Genomic DNA, 16,693 nt, shown 5'->3' with positions numbered 1-16,693 from the left:
AGAATGAGAGAGAGAGACAGAGAATGAGAGAGAGAGACAGAGAGAGAGAGAGAGAGAGAGACAGAGAGAGACAGAGAGACTGAGAGAGGGAGAGAGACTGAGAGAGGGAGAGAGACTGAGAGAGGGAGAGACAGAAAGAGAGAGAGAGACAGAGACAGACAGAGAGAGAGATACAGAGAGAGAGAGACAGAGGGAGAGAGAGACAGAGGGAGAGAGATAGAGAGGGAGAGAGACACAGAGAGACAGAGGGAGGGGGAGAGAGAGAGAGAGAGAGGGAGAGAGAGACAGACAGAGGGAGAGAGAGAGACTGAGAGAGAGACAGCGACAGAGAGAAAGACAGAGAGAAAGATCAAGAGGAAGACAGTAAAACACTAGGAGGCCTTGAACACTTGGAAAAGGTGCTAGAAGATGAGTCATCAACTGCTGTACAGGTAGAGCCACTTTTGAAGAAATTACTTTGCATAGTGGAAGATAGTGTAATGACTAAAATTTTTCAAGTGCAAAGTTCAAGAAGATAGCAGCCATGAACTTTACCAGTAGAATGCCCATGTCAAACCCTGCACTGGCAATCATGAATTGGGCAGTAATCTTTGAAGTAACAGACCATTTCAGAGTTAACAGAAGCTTCCAGTTTTAAAATGTACTGATGTGGTAGCAATGGGGTGGCTTTTAGAAAGATGAGGGATCATCCCTTTTTTTTAGCGATAGGATTAAGAGACAAATTTTACCATTGTTTAAAAAGGGACAAAGATCGATTGAGTAATTACAGGTCAGTCAGCCTGACCTCAGTGGTGGGAAAATTATTGGTAATAATTGAGGGAGAGGATAAAACTTCATTTAGAAAGACACAGATTAATCAAAGAAAGTCAGCACAAATTTGTTAAGAGAAGGTTGTGTCTGACGAATATGATTGAATTTTTTGAGGAGATAACAAGGAGGATAAATGAGGACAGTGTATTTGAAATAGTCTATATGGAATTTAGCAAGGCTTTTGATAGGGTCTCACATGGCAAAGTGGCAAGCTGGATCCAAAATTGGCTCAGAGGCAGGAAGCAAAGGGAAATGGTCAATGGGTGTTTTTAAGAAGGCTGTTTCTAGTGGGGTTCCGCAGGGCTCAGTACTGGGTCTCTTGCTTTTTGTTGTATATATCTCCATGATTTGGACTTGAATGTAGAAGTATGATTAAGAAGTTTGCAGACAATGCAAATATTGGCCGTGTGGTTGATAATGAAGAAAAAAACTTTTGTCTGAAGGAAGTTTCTTTTTCTTATTCCATGGGACATGAGCACTGCTGGCAAGGCTAGCATTTGTTACCCGTCCCTAACTGCCCTTGAGAAGGTGGCGATGACCCTCCTTCTTGAACCGCTGCAGTCCATCTGGATTAGGTACACCCACAGTACTGTCAGGAAGGGAGTTCCTTTTTTGACCTAGCGACAGGGAAGCTATCAATGGACTAGTCAGGTGGGTGGAACAGAGGCAAACGGAGTTCCATCTCGCAAAGTGCGGGATAATGCCTTTGGGGAAGTGTTATGACCTGGTGAGAAGGGGTCTCGGGTTCCCTCTCAGCCTTCACCTGGTCTTACCGTTACAGGGTTTAATTTTAAACACACCGTGTTTTTAGCTTCCCCTTGATGAATCCTTGTTCACTGCTTTCCAATTGTAAGGCTAATAAACCAGCCAAACAGATTTTCTTAGGTTTCAATAAGAAAGGTTGAACTTTATTAAACTTAAACTCCTAATTCGGTTAATGCCTATGGATCCGTGACGCACCCACGTTAGCATGCATACACGATACACACATGCAGACGGGGACAGAAAAGAGCAGAGGAAATAAAGTGGAAAAATTTGAGGCAATATCTGAAGATGGTTTTGGTTACTGTTAATGGTGCTCGCTGTAGAGTCCTTGATTGTAGGTAGATCTTACTTTTCGTTGGGGCCCAGTATTCTTCTTAAACCTTGTTCGAAATTGGAGACTTTTCTCTCTAGGTTCACGTCTTCAGTGGATATGGAGTTCCGTGAGAACGAGATGGGAGCAGACTGGACAGGTTTTCAGTCCAGGAGCACAGTCTCTCTCAGTTCAGACTCTCTGTGGCTAGTTCAAAACACCCTGGACCAGCCAGTTAGTCATGTGACCAGCTGGCTTAACCAATCCTGGTTTTTGTGGATTGTATCACCTTAGATATTAATTTGAATTTTTTTTTTAACCAGTTTGAATCTCATCTTGTCCCATTGTCAGAATGTAATTTTAAATAATATTCCAGATTTAACTTTTTTATACTCTTAACCTGCTTACCCAATGCCTCAATTTTAAAACTCTCATCTGAGTGTTTAAATTGTTTTACAGCCTCACCCCGGTAATACCTTGGTAACCTGCTCCACCCCCACCTCCAGAACTATCCGCTCCTTTGACTCGGCCTCATGAATTGCTATCTTTCTTAGCTCCACCATTGGTAGTTATACCTTAAAGTGCCTAGGCCCCATGCACTGGAATTTCCTCCCTACAGCTCTCCGCCTCTCTCTATTCTTGGAAGACATTTCTTAAAATCTATTTCTTTGACTAAACATTTGGTCAATATCCCAATATCTTCTTCCTTGGCTTGGCATTCATTTTTCGTTACGCAAGTTCTTGTTAACTAGTGACCACAATGATAGAATTTTATATTAAGTTTGAAAGAGATATAGTTCATTCTGAAACTAGGGTCTTAAATCTGAACAAAGGAAACTATGAAGTTATGAGGAGCAAGCTGGTTCTGGTGGATTGGGAAAATACATTAAAAGATTTGATGGTAGACGGGCAATGGCTAGTATTTAAAGAAGTATTACACAGTTTACAACAAATATACACTCCTCTAAGACCCAAAAACCAGACAGGAAAGGTGAATCAACCGTGGCTAACAAAAGTTAAAGATTGCGTTAGGTCGCTAGAAAAAGTGGTAAGCCTGAGGATTGGGAGCAATTTAGAATCCAATAAAGGAGGACAAAGGAACTGATAAAGAAAGGGAAATGAGATCATGAATGCAAGCTCGCTAGAAATATAAAGGTGGGCTGTAAAAGCTTCTCCAGGTGTGTGAAAAGGAAAAGATTGGCAAGGACAAATGTGGGTCCATTGCAGACAGAGACAGGAGTGTTGGTGGTGGAGAATGAGGAAATGGCAGAGAGACTAAACAATTACTTTGTGTCTGTCTTCACAGAGGAAGACACAGAAAATGTACCAGAAATACCAGAGAACCAAGGGAATTGTAAAAATGAGGAACTGAGAGAAGTTAGTATCAGTAAAGAGGTAGTACTCGAAAAATTAACTGGATTGAAAGTTGATAAATCCCCTGGACTAGATGAGCTACATCCCAGAGTATTGAAGGAGGTGGGAGGTGGCTATAGAGATAGTGGATGCATTGGTTGTTATGTTTCAAAATTCGATAGATTCTAGAAGGGTTCCTGCAGACTGGAAAGTAGCAAATGTAACCCCACTATTTAAGAAGAGAGAAAACAGAGAACTACAGACCTGAAGGTTTGACATCAGTAGTAGGGAAAATGTTTGAATCTATGACATAAGGATGTGATAACTGGACACTTGAATAATATTATGATTGAGCAGAGTCAATTTATGTATTTATGAAAGGGAAATCATGTTTGACAAACCTGTTGGGAGTTTTTTTTAATGTTACTTGTTGCATAGATAAAAGAGAACCTGTGGATGTGGTGTATTTGGATTTTCAGAAGGCTTTTGAGAAGGTGCCACACAGGAGGTTAGTAAACAAAATTAGAGCACATGGTATTGGAGGTAATATACTGCAATGGATTGAGAATCGGTTAACAGACAGAAAACAGAGAGTAGGAAAATATGGGTCATTTTCAGGATGGCAGGCTGTTACAAGTGGGGTACTGCAAGCATCAGTGCCTGGGCCACAGCTGCTCAGAATCTATATGAATGATTTGGATGTGGGGACCAAATGTAATAATTCCAAATTTGACAATGACACAAAACTAGGTGGGAATTTGAGTTGTGAGGGATGCAAAGAGGCTTCAAGGGGATTCAGACAGGCTAAGTGAATGGGCAAGAACATGGCAGATGGAAGATAATGTGAAGAAGTGTGAAGTGATCCACTTTGGTAGAAAAAACAGAAAGGCAGAGTATTTCTGAAATGGTGAGAGGTTGGGAAGTGTTGATGTTCAAAGGGACCTGGGTGTCCTTGTTTATGAGTCACTAAAAGCTATTATGCAGGTGCAGCAAGCAATGAGGAAGGAAAATGGCACGTTGGCCTTCATTGCAAGGGGATGAGAGTACAGGAGCAAAGATGTCTTGCTGCAATTGCATAAAGCCTTGGTGAAACCACACCTGGAGTACTGTGTACAGTTTTGGTCTTCATATATAAGGAAGGATATACTTGCCATCGAGGGAGTGCAACGGAGCTTCACCAGACTAATCCGTGGTATGGCGGGAGTGTCTTATGAGGAGAGACTGCAACTGTACTCTCTAGAGTTTCGAAGAATAAGAGGTGATCTCATTGAAACTTACAAAATTCTTACGGGGCGTGACAGGGTAGATGTGGATAGGATGTTTTCTCTGGCTGGCGAGTCTAGAACCAGGGGACACAGCCTAAGAATAAAGGGCAGGCCATTTAAGACTGAGATGACGAAGAATTTCTTTACCGAGAGGGGGTGAATCTGTGGAATTCTCTATCCCAGAGGGCTGAGGAAGCTCAATCATTGAGCATGTTCAAGACAGAAATCAATGAATATCTGGATACTAATGACATCAAAGGAGATGGGAATAGTGAGGAAAAATAGCAGAGGTAGATGATCAGCCATGATCTGTTTGAATGGCGGAGCAGGCTCGACGGGCCAAATGGCCTACTCCTGCTCCAATTTCCTATGTTCCTATGAACTAACTTATTCACCTTGATAAGATCACCTCTCAGATGCCTCTTTTCTAGATTGAACAGCCTGTTTCACCAGTCGTTCCTCATAACTCGGACCTTTCATTAAAAGAATTAATCTTTTGGTTCATCTCTTCTCTGCCTCCAGTGCTTGAAGATCTTCCTTCCTTTTCTGCAACCGGAGCTGTACAGAGTATACAAGGTGTGGTCTGACCAGAGCACTGTACAGGGGAGACGGTGGCGGAGTGATATTGTCACTGGACTAGTAACCCAGAGACCCAGGGTATTGCTCTGGGGACATGGGTTCAAATCCCACCACAGCAGAATTCAATTAATAAATCTGGAATTAAAAAGCTAGTCTAATGATCATCTAATGATGGCCATGAAACCACTGTCGATTGTTGTAAAAACCCACCTGGTTCACTAATGTCCTTTAGGTAAGGAAATCTGCTGTCCTTACCTGGTCTGGCCTACATGTGACTCCAGACTCACAGCAATGTAGTTGACACATACATGCACTCTGAAATTGCCCAGCAAGCCACTCAGTTGTATCTAACCGCTACAAAGTCAATAATAAAGAATGAAACCGGACGGACCACCCAGCATCGACCTAGGCACCGGAAACGACAACGGCAAACCCAGCCCTGTCGACCCTGCAAAGTCCTCCTTACTAACATCTGGAGTCTTGTGCCAAAGTTGGGAGAGCTGTCCCACAGAGTAGTCAAGCAACAGCCTGACATAGTCATACTCACAGAATCATACCTTACAGACAATGTCCCAGACACTGCCATCACCATCCCCAGGTATGTCCTGGCAGGACAGACCCAGCAGAGGTGGCGGCACAGTGGTACACAGTCGGGAGGGAGTTGTCCTGGGGAGTCCTCAACATCGACTCCGGACCCCATGAATTCTCATGGCATCAGGTCAAACATGGACAACGAAACCTCCTGCTGATTACCACCTACCGCCCTCCCTCAGCTGATGAGTCAGTACTCCTCCATGTTGAACAGCACTCGGAGGAGGCACTGAGGGTGGCAAGGGTGCAGAATGTACTCTGGGTGGGGGACTTCAATGTCCATCACCAAGAGTGGCTCGGTAGTACCACTACTGACCGAGCTGGCCGAGTCCTAAAGGACATAGCTGCTAGACTGGGTCTACGGCAGGTGGTGAGGGAACCAACAAGAGGGAAAAACATACTTGACCTCATCCTCGCCAATCTGCCTACTGCAGATGCATCTGTCCATGACAGTATTGGTAGGAGTGACCACCGCACAGTCCTTGTGGAGACAAAGTCCCACCTTCAAATTGAGCATACCCTCCATCATGTTGTGTGGCACTTCTTTCTTTTGGGCCTCCTTATCTCGAGAGACAATGGATACGCGCCTGGAGGTGGTCAGTGGTTTGTGAAGCAGCGCCTGGAGTGGCTATAAAGGCCAATTCTGGAGTGACAGGCTCTTCCACAGGTGCTGCAGAGAAATTTGTTTGTTGGGGCTGTTGCACAGTTGGCTCTCCCCTTGCGCCTCTGTCTTTTTTCCTGCCAACTACTAAGTCTCTTCGACTCGCCACAATTTAGTCCTGTCTTTATGGCTGCCCGCCAGCTCTGGCGAATGCTGGCAACTGACTCCCACGACTTGTGATCAATGTCACACGATTTCATGTCGCGTTTGCAGACGTCTTTATAACGGAGACATGGACGGCCGGTGGGTCTGATACCAGTGGCGAGCTCGCTGTACAATGTGTCTTTGGGGATCCTGCCATCTTCCATGCGGCTCACATGGCCAAGCCATCTCAAGCGCCGCTGACTCAGTAGTGTGTATAAGCTGGGGATGTTGGCCGCTTCAAGGACTTCTGTGTTGGAGATATAGTCCTGCCACCTGATGCCAAGTATTCTCCGAAGGCAGCGAAGATGGAATGAATTGAGACGTCGCTCTTGGCTGGCATACGTTGTCCAGGCCTCGCTGCCGTAGAGCAAGGTACTGAGGACACAGGCCTGATACACTCGGACTTTTGTGTTCCGTGTCAGTGCGCCATTTTCCCACAGTCTCTTGGCCAGTTTGAACATAGCAGTGGAAGCCTTACCCATGCGCTTGTTGATTTCTGCATCTAGAGACAGGTTACTGGTGATAGTTGAGCCTAGGTAGGTGAACTCTTGAACCACTTCCAGAGCGTGGTCGCCAATATTGATGGATGGAGCATTTCTGACATCCTGCCCCATGATGTTCGTTTTCTTGAGGCTGATGGTTAGGCCAAATTCATTGCAGGCAGACGCAAACCTGTCGATGAGACTCTGCAGGCATTCTTCAGTGTGAGATGTTAAAGCAGCATCGTCAGCAAAGAGGAGTTCTCTGATGAGGACTTTCCGTACTTTGGACTTCGCTCTTAGACGGGCAAGGTTGAACAACCTGCCCCCTGATCTTGTGTGGAGGAAAATTCCTTCTTCAGAGGATTTGAACGCATGTGAAAGCAGCAGGGAGAAGAAAATCCCAAAAAGTGTGGGTGCACATGTTGTGTGGCACTACCACCATGCTAAATGGGATAGATTTCGAACAGATCTAGCAATGCAAAACTGGGCATCCATGAGGCGCTGTGGGCCATCAGCAGCAGAACTGTACTCAACCACAATCTGTATCCTCATGGCCCGACATATCCCTCACTCTACCATTACCATCAAGCCAGGAGACCAACTCTGGTTCAATGAAGAGTGCAGGAGGGCATGCCAGGAGCAGCACCAGACATACCTCAAAATGAGGGGTCAACCTGGTGAAGCTACAACACAGGACTATGTGCGTGCCAAACTGCGTAAGCAGCAGGCGATAGACAGAGCTATACGATCCCATAATCAACGGATCAGATCTAAGCTCTGCAGTCCTGCCACATCCAGCTGTGAATGGTGGTGGATAATTAAGCAACTAACTGGAGGAGGTGGCTCCACAAATATCCCCATCCTCAATGATGGGGGAGCCCAGCACATCAGTGCGAAAGATAAGGCTGAAGCATTTGCAACAATCTTCAGCCAGAAGTGCCGAGTTGATGATCCATCTTGGCCTCCTCCTGAAGTCCCCAGCATCACAGATGCCAGACTTCAAACAATTCGATTCACTCCACGTGATATCAAGAAACGAGTGAAGGCAGTGGATACTGCAAAGGCTATGGGCCCTGATAATATTCCGGCAATAGTACTGAAGACCTGTGCTCCAGAACTTGCTGCACCCCTCACCAAGCTGTTCCAGTACAGCTACAACACTGGCATCTACCCTGCAATGTGGAAAACTGCCCAGGTATGTCCTGTACACACAAAGCAGGACAAGTCCAACCTGGCCAATTACCACCCCATCAGCCTACTCTCAATCAATAAAGCGATGAAAGGTGTCATTAACAGTGCCATCAAGCGGCACTTGCTTCGCAATAACCTGCTCAGTGACGCTCAGTTTGGGTTCCGCCAGGGCCACTCAGCTCCTGACCTCATCACAGCCTTGGTCCAAACATGGACAAAAGACCTGAACTCAAGAGGTGTGGTGAGAATGACTGCCCTTGACATCAAGGCAGCATTTAACCAAGCATGGCATCAAGGAGCCCTAGCAAAACTCAGGTCAATGGAAATCGGGGGGAAACCCTCCGCTGGTTGGAGTCATACCTAGCACAAAGGAAGACTTTTGTGGTGGTTGGAGGTCGATCATCTCAGCTCCAGGACATCACTACAGGAGTTCCTCAGGGTAGTGTCCTGGGCCCAACCATCTTCAGCTGCTTCATCAGTGACCTTCCTTCAATCATAAGGTCAGAAGTGGGGATGTTCACTGATGATTGCACAATGTTCAGCACCATTCGCAACTCCTCAGATACTGAAGCAGTCCGTGTAGAAATGCAGCAAGACTTGGACAATATCCAGGCTTGGGCTGATAAGTGGCAAGTAACATTCGTGCCGCACAAATGCCAAGCAATGACCATCTCCAAGAAGAGAGAATCTAACCATCTGCCCTAGACATTCAATGGCATTCCCATCGCTGAATCCCCCACTATCAACATCCTGGGGGTTACCATTGACCAGAAACTGAACTGGAGTAGCCATATAAATACCTTGGCTACAAGAGCAGGTCAGAAGCTAGGAATCCTGCTGTGAGTAACTCACCTCCTGACTCCCCAAAGCCTGTCCACCATCTACAAGGCACAAGTCAGGAGTGTGATGGAATACTCTCCACTTGCCTGGATGGGTGCAGCTCCACCAACACTCAAGAAGCTCAACACCATCCAGGACAAAGCAGCCCACTTGATTGCCACCCCATCCACAAACATTCACTCCCTCCACCACCAACGCACAGTGGCAGCAGTGTGTACCATCTACAAAATGCACTGCAGCAATGCACCAAGGCTCCTTAGACAGCACCTTCCAAACCCACGACCTCTACCAACTAGAAGGACAAGGGCAGCAAATGCATGGGAACACCACCACCTGCAAGTTCCCCTCCAAGTCACACACCACCCTGACTTGGAAATATATCACCGTTCCTTCACTGTCACTGGGTCAAAATCCTGGAACTCCCTTCCTAACAGCACTGTGGGTTACTGCACATTGTCTGCAGCGGTTCAAGAAGGCAGCTCACAACCATCTTCTCAAGGGCAATTAGGGATGGGCAATTAATGCTGGCCTGGCCAGCGACGCTCACATCCCATGAATGAATAAAAAAAAATCTCAACTTCCTCTGACTTATGTTAGTTAAACCAAAGTTTTATATTGGTGGAGGAAGAAAAACAAAAAAAGGGAGCTGGCATGAAACTACATACTACTTGAAACCAGATTTCAATTTACAGATGTCAGTCCGAGAGCCCAGTGGTGTGAGCTCGAAAGTGTTCGGGGGCAGAGCAGCAGAGTGGCCAGAGCCCAGAGGGAGTGCGAGCGTAAGGGAGCAAAGAATAAAAACCTAGGTGACCTCGGCACAAGAGAAGGTACTGATTGGGTGAGTAGTTCGTGAGTGTTTATTGTTAATAAGCCTTTAGTTTATTTCTGTTAAGAACATAGAACATAGAACAGTACAGCACAGTACAGGCCCTTAAGTTTAGTTGGTCTAATAAATAGAGGGAGGGCAGGGCACTTCAGTCCTGTCATATGCACATCTTGTCTATTTAGGAACTCCAGGACAATATGTGTCATCAGCTGGAGGAGCTAGAGCTTCAGGTTTCAGGGTAACAGGAAAGCACTAGCGATAGGAGGTTCAATAGTTCAGGGTGTTTCTGTGGCCACAGACGTGAATTCAGGATGAAACATTGCCTCCCTGGTGCCAGGGTCAAGAATGTCAATGAGTAGCTGCAGAACATTCGTGAGTGGAGACTGAACAGCTGGAGTCAAGGTCCATTTTGGTACCCATGACATAGGTAGAAAGAATGGAGGTCCTGTAGGCAGATTTCAAGGAGCTAAGGAAGAAATGAAAAAGTAGGATCTCAAAGCTAGTAATCTCCAGATTGCTCCCGGTACCACGCGCCAGTGAGTACAAAAATAGGAGGAGGATAGTGCAACTGAATGTGTGTGGCTTTAGATTCCTCGGGCAGTGGGACTCACACTGGGGGAAGATGGGACCTCTACAAACTGGATGGGTTGCATCTCAACAGGGCCAGGACCAATATCTTGGCGGGGAGGTTGGCTAGTGCTGTTGTTGACTTTAAATTAGCTTGGATGGGGGATGGGAATCCAATTGCAGATTCAGAAGGAAGAGAAGCAAAACTGGAAATACAAATTAGTAAGCGAGTATGGAATGTCAAGGAAACAAAGGCTAGGAAACAGACAACAAAGGGCTTGTTCAGTGATTAGTGGTATATACTTCAAAGTAAGGAGTCTACCAAATAAGGCATATGAGCCGAGGGCACAGATAGACACTTGGAGATATATCATATGATATTACTGAAACGTGGCTTAAAGAAGGGCAGGAATGGCAGCTCAGCATTCCTGGTTGCAGGGTTTTCAGATGGGACAGAAAGGGGGAGAAGAAAAAGCCAGGGGTTGCAACATTGATTAAACAAACAATTACAGCTGTGAGGTGGGGTGATATGATAGAAGGAACAACAAATGAGGCCATTAACACTGTCGCTGGACAAATGCTATGTCTTTTACCATAACTATTACCACTCCCTTTGCCTTTTTTTCCCATGACATATTTGTCATTTAATCTCTCCTCCCTCTACCCTATCACAGGCCTTCCCTTTTGTTCTTCCTTCCCCTCCCCCTTTCAATGGCATTAAAACCCATCACATTTCTTCCTTCAATTCTGAAGAGTCAGATCCAATTCGAATCGTCGACTCTGTTTCTCCACAGATGCTGCCAGACCCGCTGCGTATGTCCAGCACTTTGTTTTTATTTCAGACTTCCAGCATCCACAGTATTTTGTTTTTATAACAAATGAGGCCATATGGGTTGAACTCAGGAACTAAAAAGGGGCAGACATACTGCTGGGAGTATACTATAGACCCCCAAATAGTCAGAAGGAAATAGAAGAGCAAAATAGTTGGCAAATTGCTGAGAAGTGCAGAAACAAAAGGGCAGTAATAGTAGGGGATTCCAACATATTATTAACTGGGTTAATTCAGTTCAAAGGGTACAGAGGGGCAGAATTCTTAAAATGCAGTTCTGTTTAGCCAGGACAGAGCAAGCCCAAAAAGAGAAGTGGCACATTCCTAGCTACCTTGAGTACACTTCCACACACTGCTTCCTGTAAGGACTCTATTCCATTCTCCCAGTTTCTCAGTCCCCATTTCATCTTTTCAGATAATGCAACCTTCCATACTAGTGCTTTCGATAGGTCTTGCTTTTCCTTCAACCGAGGACACCCCGCACCCCCATTGTGGGTGACAAGACCCTCAAATGTGTCCATTCTTTTCACACACTCCTGCTCTCGCCCCTTCTCTTCCCTCCCAGAACCACCATAGGATTCAACGGATCAACCTCCGCCATTTCCGCCACCTCCAGCATGATGCCACTACCAAACACTACCTCTCCTCCCCTCCCCGCATTCCGAAGGGACTGTTCCCTCCACGACATCCTCGTCCATTCTACAGCCACCCTCAACATCCACTCCTTTTCCTATGACACCTTTCCATGCAAGTGCAGGAGATGCAACACCTGCCCTTTTACCTCCTCCCTTCTCACCTTCCAAGGCCCCAAACACTCCTTCCAAGCGAAAGTGTTTTACTTGCACTTCTTTCAATTTAGTATACTGTATTTGCTGCTCACAATGTCGTCTCCTCTACATCGGGGAGACCAAACGCAGATTGGGTGACCGCTTTGCAGAACACCTCCGTTCAGTCCTCAAGCTTCCAGTCGCCCTTCATATTAATTCTGCACCTTGCTCCCATTCTGACTGTTCTGTTCTTGGCCTGCTACAGCGTTTCAATGAAGCTCAACCCCAGCTCTTTTGACTGGGCATCCTGGACTCACCAATGAGTTCAATAATTTTAGATCATAACCTCTGCCCCCATTTTGTTTTGTGTTTCTTTGCTTTGTTTTGCCTCTTGTTTCTTTATTTCCTTTACTTTACATTCAGAAGGCAACTATCCTGCCATTCACACCTCCTCTTGTCAAATTTTTTCTTTACTTATCTCATTATCACTCCCTTTGGTCTTGCACCATGAAGTCTTTTGTCATTTAATCTCTCCTGCCCTCCACCCTCTCAGACCTTCTCTTTTGTTCTTCTTCCCACCTTCCCCACTTTCACTTGCCCAATACCTATTAATTTCTACCTTTTCCCAGTTCTGATGAAAGGCTACAGACTGAAACGTTAACTGTGTCTCTCTAACGTATGTGTCAGACCTGCTGAGTATTTCCAGCATTTTCTGTTTTTATTTCAGATTTTCAGCATCATTGTAAGAGAGAGAAAGGCAGTGCTGGACATAGTTTGGGTCACGGGAAGAGCATTTTTTAGTAGTGATCATGATTCAGTTAAATTTGGAATAGTTAAGAAAAAGGAAAAAGCCAGGGAAAGGGTATAAGTTTTAAACTGAGGAAAGGCCAATTTTACTAAACCGAGATGTGATTTGGCAAAAGTGGACAGGAAACAGCTATTTGAAGGTAAATTAATGTCAGAGCAGTGGAAGGCATTCAAGGAGGAGCAAAAGAGGGTTCAGAACAAATAGGTATCCACAAGGAAAAAGGCTGGGACTCACAAATTTGGTTTCCCTGGATGTCAGAGAGCATACAGAGTAGGGTAAGACGTATAAAGAAAGCTTATGTCATTATGCCAAAAGCTGAATCCTGCAGAAAACCTAGGGGAGTATAGAAAGTGTAGGGGTGAAATTAAAAAGGAAATTAAGAAAGCAAAGAGAGGGCAAGAGAAAACATTGGCAAGTAAAATCAAGGAAAACCCAACCATGTATAAATACATAAGGAGCAAGGGGATAACTAAGGAAAGAGAGGCTGCACAGTGGTGCAGTGGTTAGCACTGCAGCCTCACAGCTCCAGGGACCCGGGTTCGATTCTGGGTACTGCATGTGCGGAGTTTGCAAGTTCTCCCTGTGACCGCGTGGGTTTCTACCGGGTGCTCCAGTTTCCTCCCACAGCCAAAGACTTGCAGGTTGATAGGTAAATTGGCCATTGTAAATTGCCCCTAGTGTAGGTAGGTGGTAGGGAATATGGGATTACTGCAGGGTTAGTATAAATGGGTGGTTGTTGGTCGGCACAGACTCAGTGGGGCGAAGGGCCTGTTTCAGTGCTGTATCTCTAAAATAAAAAAAAAATTAGAGACCAAAAGGTAACGTGCGTAGAGGCGGAAGACACAGGTATGGTTCTTAATGTATATTTTGTGTCTGTTTCCACAAAAGAAAGAGATGAAGCAGTCATTGTAGTTAAGGAGGAGCAGTGTTGGATGGGATATACATGGTGAGGGAGGAAATCTCATGGCATTTAGAATTCTTGAAAGAGGATAAATCAACAGCCCTGATTAAATGTATCCCAGACTGCTAATGGAATCAAGGGTAGAAATAGCAGAAGCTTTGACCATCACTTTCTAGTCCTCTCTGGCTACAGGCATGGTGCTACAAACATACGAACTCGGAGCAGTAATAGGCCATTCAGCCCCTTCAGCCTGCTGCGCCATTCTATAAGATCATAGCTGATCTGTTTGTGGACTCAATTCCACTTTCCTGCCTGCTCCTTGACACCCTTTGACTCCCTTGTTTGTCAAGAATCTGTCCAACACTGCCTTAAAAACATCAATGACCCTGCCTCCACCACTCTCCGGGGAAGAAGGTTCCACAGACTCATGACCCTCAGAGAAAAAAATTTCTCATCTGTCTTAAATGTGAAACCCTTCATTTTCAAACTGTGTCCCCTAGTTTTAGTCTCTCCCACAAGGGGAAACATCCTTTCAACATCCCTGTCATGTCACCTCAGGATCTTGTATGCTTTGTCAAGAAAACCTGCTTTGCCAAATGAGGATTTTTTAATTCATTGGTTGGAAACCTGCATTAAACTTCTAATGAAAAAAAAACACTGGAATCCTACAGTTAACTTTTAAAAATTTGGCAGCCAAGATGGCCACTGCAATTTGCATCTGAAATACCTTACATTCCAGGACATCAAATTGGAGACACATGTCTAACAAGAAGCCCAGCGAGGACAGTACCTTGGCTGAGTAGATTACCGGATTACCCTCATTAGCAGGATATTCAAAGCCATCTTGAGGCATTCATGAGTGGAGATGTCCCTCCAGGACCTAAACACTGACAATATCACCTGAGTGGGGTTTTGGGTTTTAGACTTTGGACCTTATTAAAAACAAAGGGGATTGAGAGAACCATGTGACTGTCCCCCAAGGCTATGTAAAACTGCAGACAAGCAACTGAGAACTTGAAGCAGAGGCTTCATGTGCTAACCAGGCAGGACCCCAGTGGGACTGTATGTCTCTCTCTCTCTCCCCTGATAACATTTGCAGCTGTGGACCATCCAAGCCTAGTGATTACTACAGACAGAGACAGAGGGGGAAAAAAGCCACCTACAATTCTGTCTCCAAGAAAATCCTTAGCCAGGCAGGACTTCAAGATCACAACTTCAGCTGGAAGACAACAGAATCATCCAACCCCACAGACTGTGCATTAATTTCTACTTGTTCTGGACTCTAATCCAAACCAAACTATTTATCACTCTGTAGTCTATGAGTGTATGATTCGCGTGTGCGTGCGTGAAAGTGTAGCATAATTTTATTTTATGTAGATCGGGTTTCGCTTTTTTCTCTAAGTACAATAAACTCACCTCTTCCTTGTTTAAACTTAAGAAAACTTGTCCAATTGGTTCTTTACGATCACAACAAAGGTAAAACACTCACTGAAGTTGTAAGCACAACCACGGTTTAAAAAATAAAACCTGTTGCGGTCAAACAAGAGGAAGGTCAAGAGGGGAGCCTTGCGACCCCTCCTCATCTGATCATAACAATTTCAATAAGGTCACTTCTCATCCTTCTAAACTCCAATGACTACAGGCCCAACCTGTCCAACCTTTCCTCATAGGATAACCCTCTCAGCCCAGGATTTAGTCGAGTGAACCTGCTCTGAACTGCTTCCAATACAATTATACCCTTTCTTAATTAAGGAGACCAAAACAGTACACAATACTCTAGATATGGTCTCAACAGTGCTCTGCACAACTATAGCAAAGCATCTCTCTCTTATATTCCATTCCCCTTGCAATAAACAACAACATTGCATTTGCCTTCTTAACCACTTTCTGTAACTGCATACTAATTTGCGTTTCGTGTACTAGGACACCCAGATCCCTCTGCATCTCAGAGTTCTGCAAACTCTCTCCATTTAAATATGTTGCTTTTCTACTTTTATTCAAAAGTGTTTGCAAGTTGTTAATTGTAGAAATTCATTGCTGGAGAAGGAAAGCAACAAATTTGAATTGTATAAAACAGTAGACTGCAGCTAGAGTACTGCATACATTCTGGTCACCATGTACAGGAAGGATGTGATTGCAGTAGAGGATAAAGAGCATATTTATGAGGATGTTGCCAGAAAGGGAGAATTTTAACTATGAGGAAAGATTGGATAGCAGGACTTGACTTTTTTTGGAACAGAGGAGGCTGAAGGGAGATTTAGTTGAGATGTATAAAATTATGAGGGGCCTAGATAGAGTGGATAGGAAGGATCTATTTCATTTAGCAGAGAGGTCAATAACCAGGGGCACAGATTTAAAGTAATCGGTAGAAGGATTAACTAGAATAAATTTTTCCAACCAGAGTGGGGTCTGGAACTCGCTGTCTGAAAGTGTGGTAGAGGCAGAAACCATCATTGCAGTTCAAAAACACTTGGATATACACTTGAGGTGCGTAACCTACAAGGCTATGGACCAAGAGCTGGAAGGTGGGACTGGGCTGGATAGCTCTTGTTCAGCCAGCATGGGCACAATGGGCCAAGTAGCATCCTCGTGTGCTAAATCTTTCTATGTTTCTATGCTTAGATTAGTGTATTGAGCCAGAAATCAGATTTACCATCAGTGCGAGGAACTAAGTTATTCCTATACATTCACTGTTTGGTTTGCAGCTTACATTTTCAGAATGTGATCCAGCTTATAAAATGAAAGTTGAATCACATTGCTGTTGCCTTGGTATATACACGACAAATATTGATTACTAATTCAAGTTACAATGTTACTGCGTTGTACTGTCGAATTAGTTACCTGCAGTTTCTGAATGTGAGACAAACTAAGATGAAAGTTGAAGGCTCCTAAATGCCTTACATGATGGCAAGCTTGAGTTTTAAAAGCTTGATTGTTACAGGAGGAAAGCAACAGAGGTAAGGCATTGTATAGTTTTAAGATCCTGAAAAAATAATAAATTATG

At 44.7% G+C, this 16,693-nt stretch overlaps 1 protein-coding gene across 6 annotated transcripts in view; it reads right to left on the bottom strand.

The window, feature by feature from the left end:
- Positions 1-16,693, bottom strand: part of usp34 (ubiquitin specific peptidase 34) — a 405,374-nt gene that overhangs the window by 107,836 nt on the left and 280,845 nt on the right. The gene's annotated exons all lie outside the window — the stretch shown is intronic.

This window comes from Heterodontus francisci, chromosome 13 (assembly GCF_036365525.1).
Source record: "Heterodontus francisci isolate sHetFra1 chromosome 13, sHetFra1.hap1, whole genome shotgun sequence".
Taxonomy (NCBI): domain Eukaryota; kingdom Metazoa; phylum Chordata; class Chondrichthyes; order Heterodontiformes; family Heterodontidae; genus Heterodontus; species Heterodontus francisci.
Note: the sequence above shows the minus strand (reverse complement) of the source record. Positions and strands in the feature narration are given on the sequence as shown.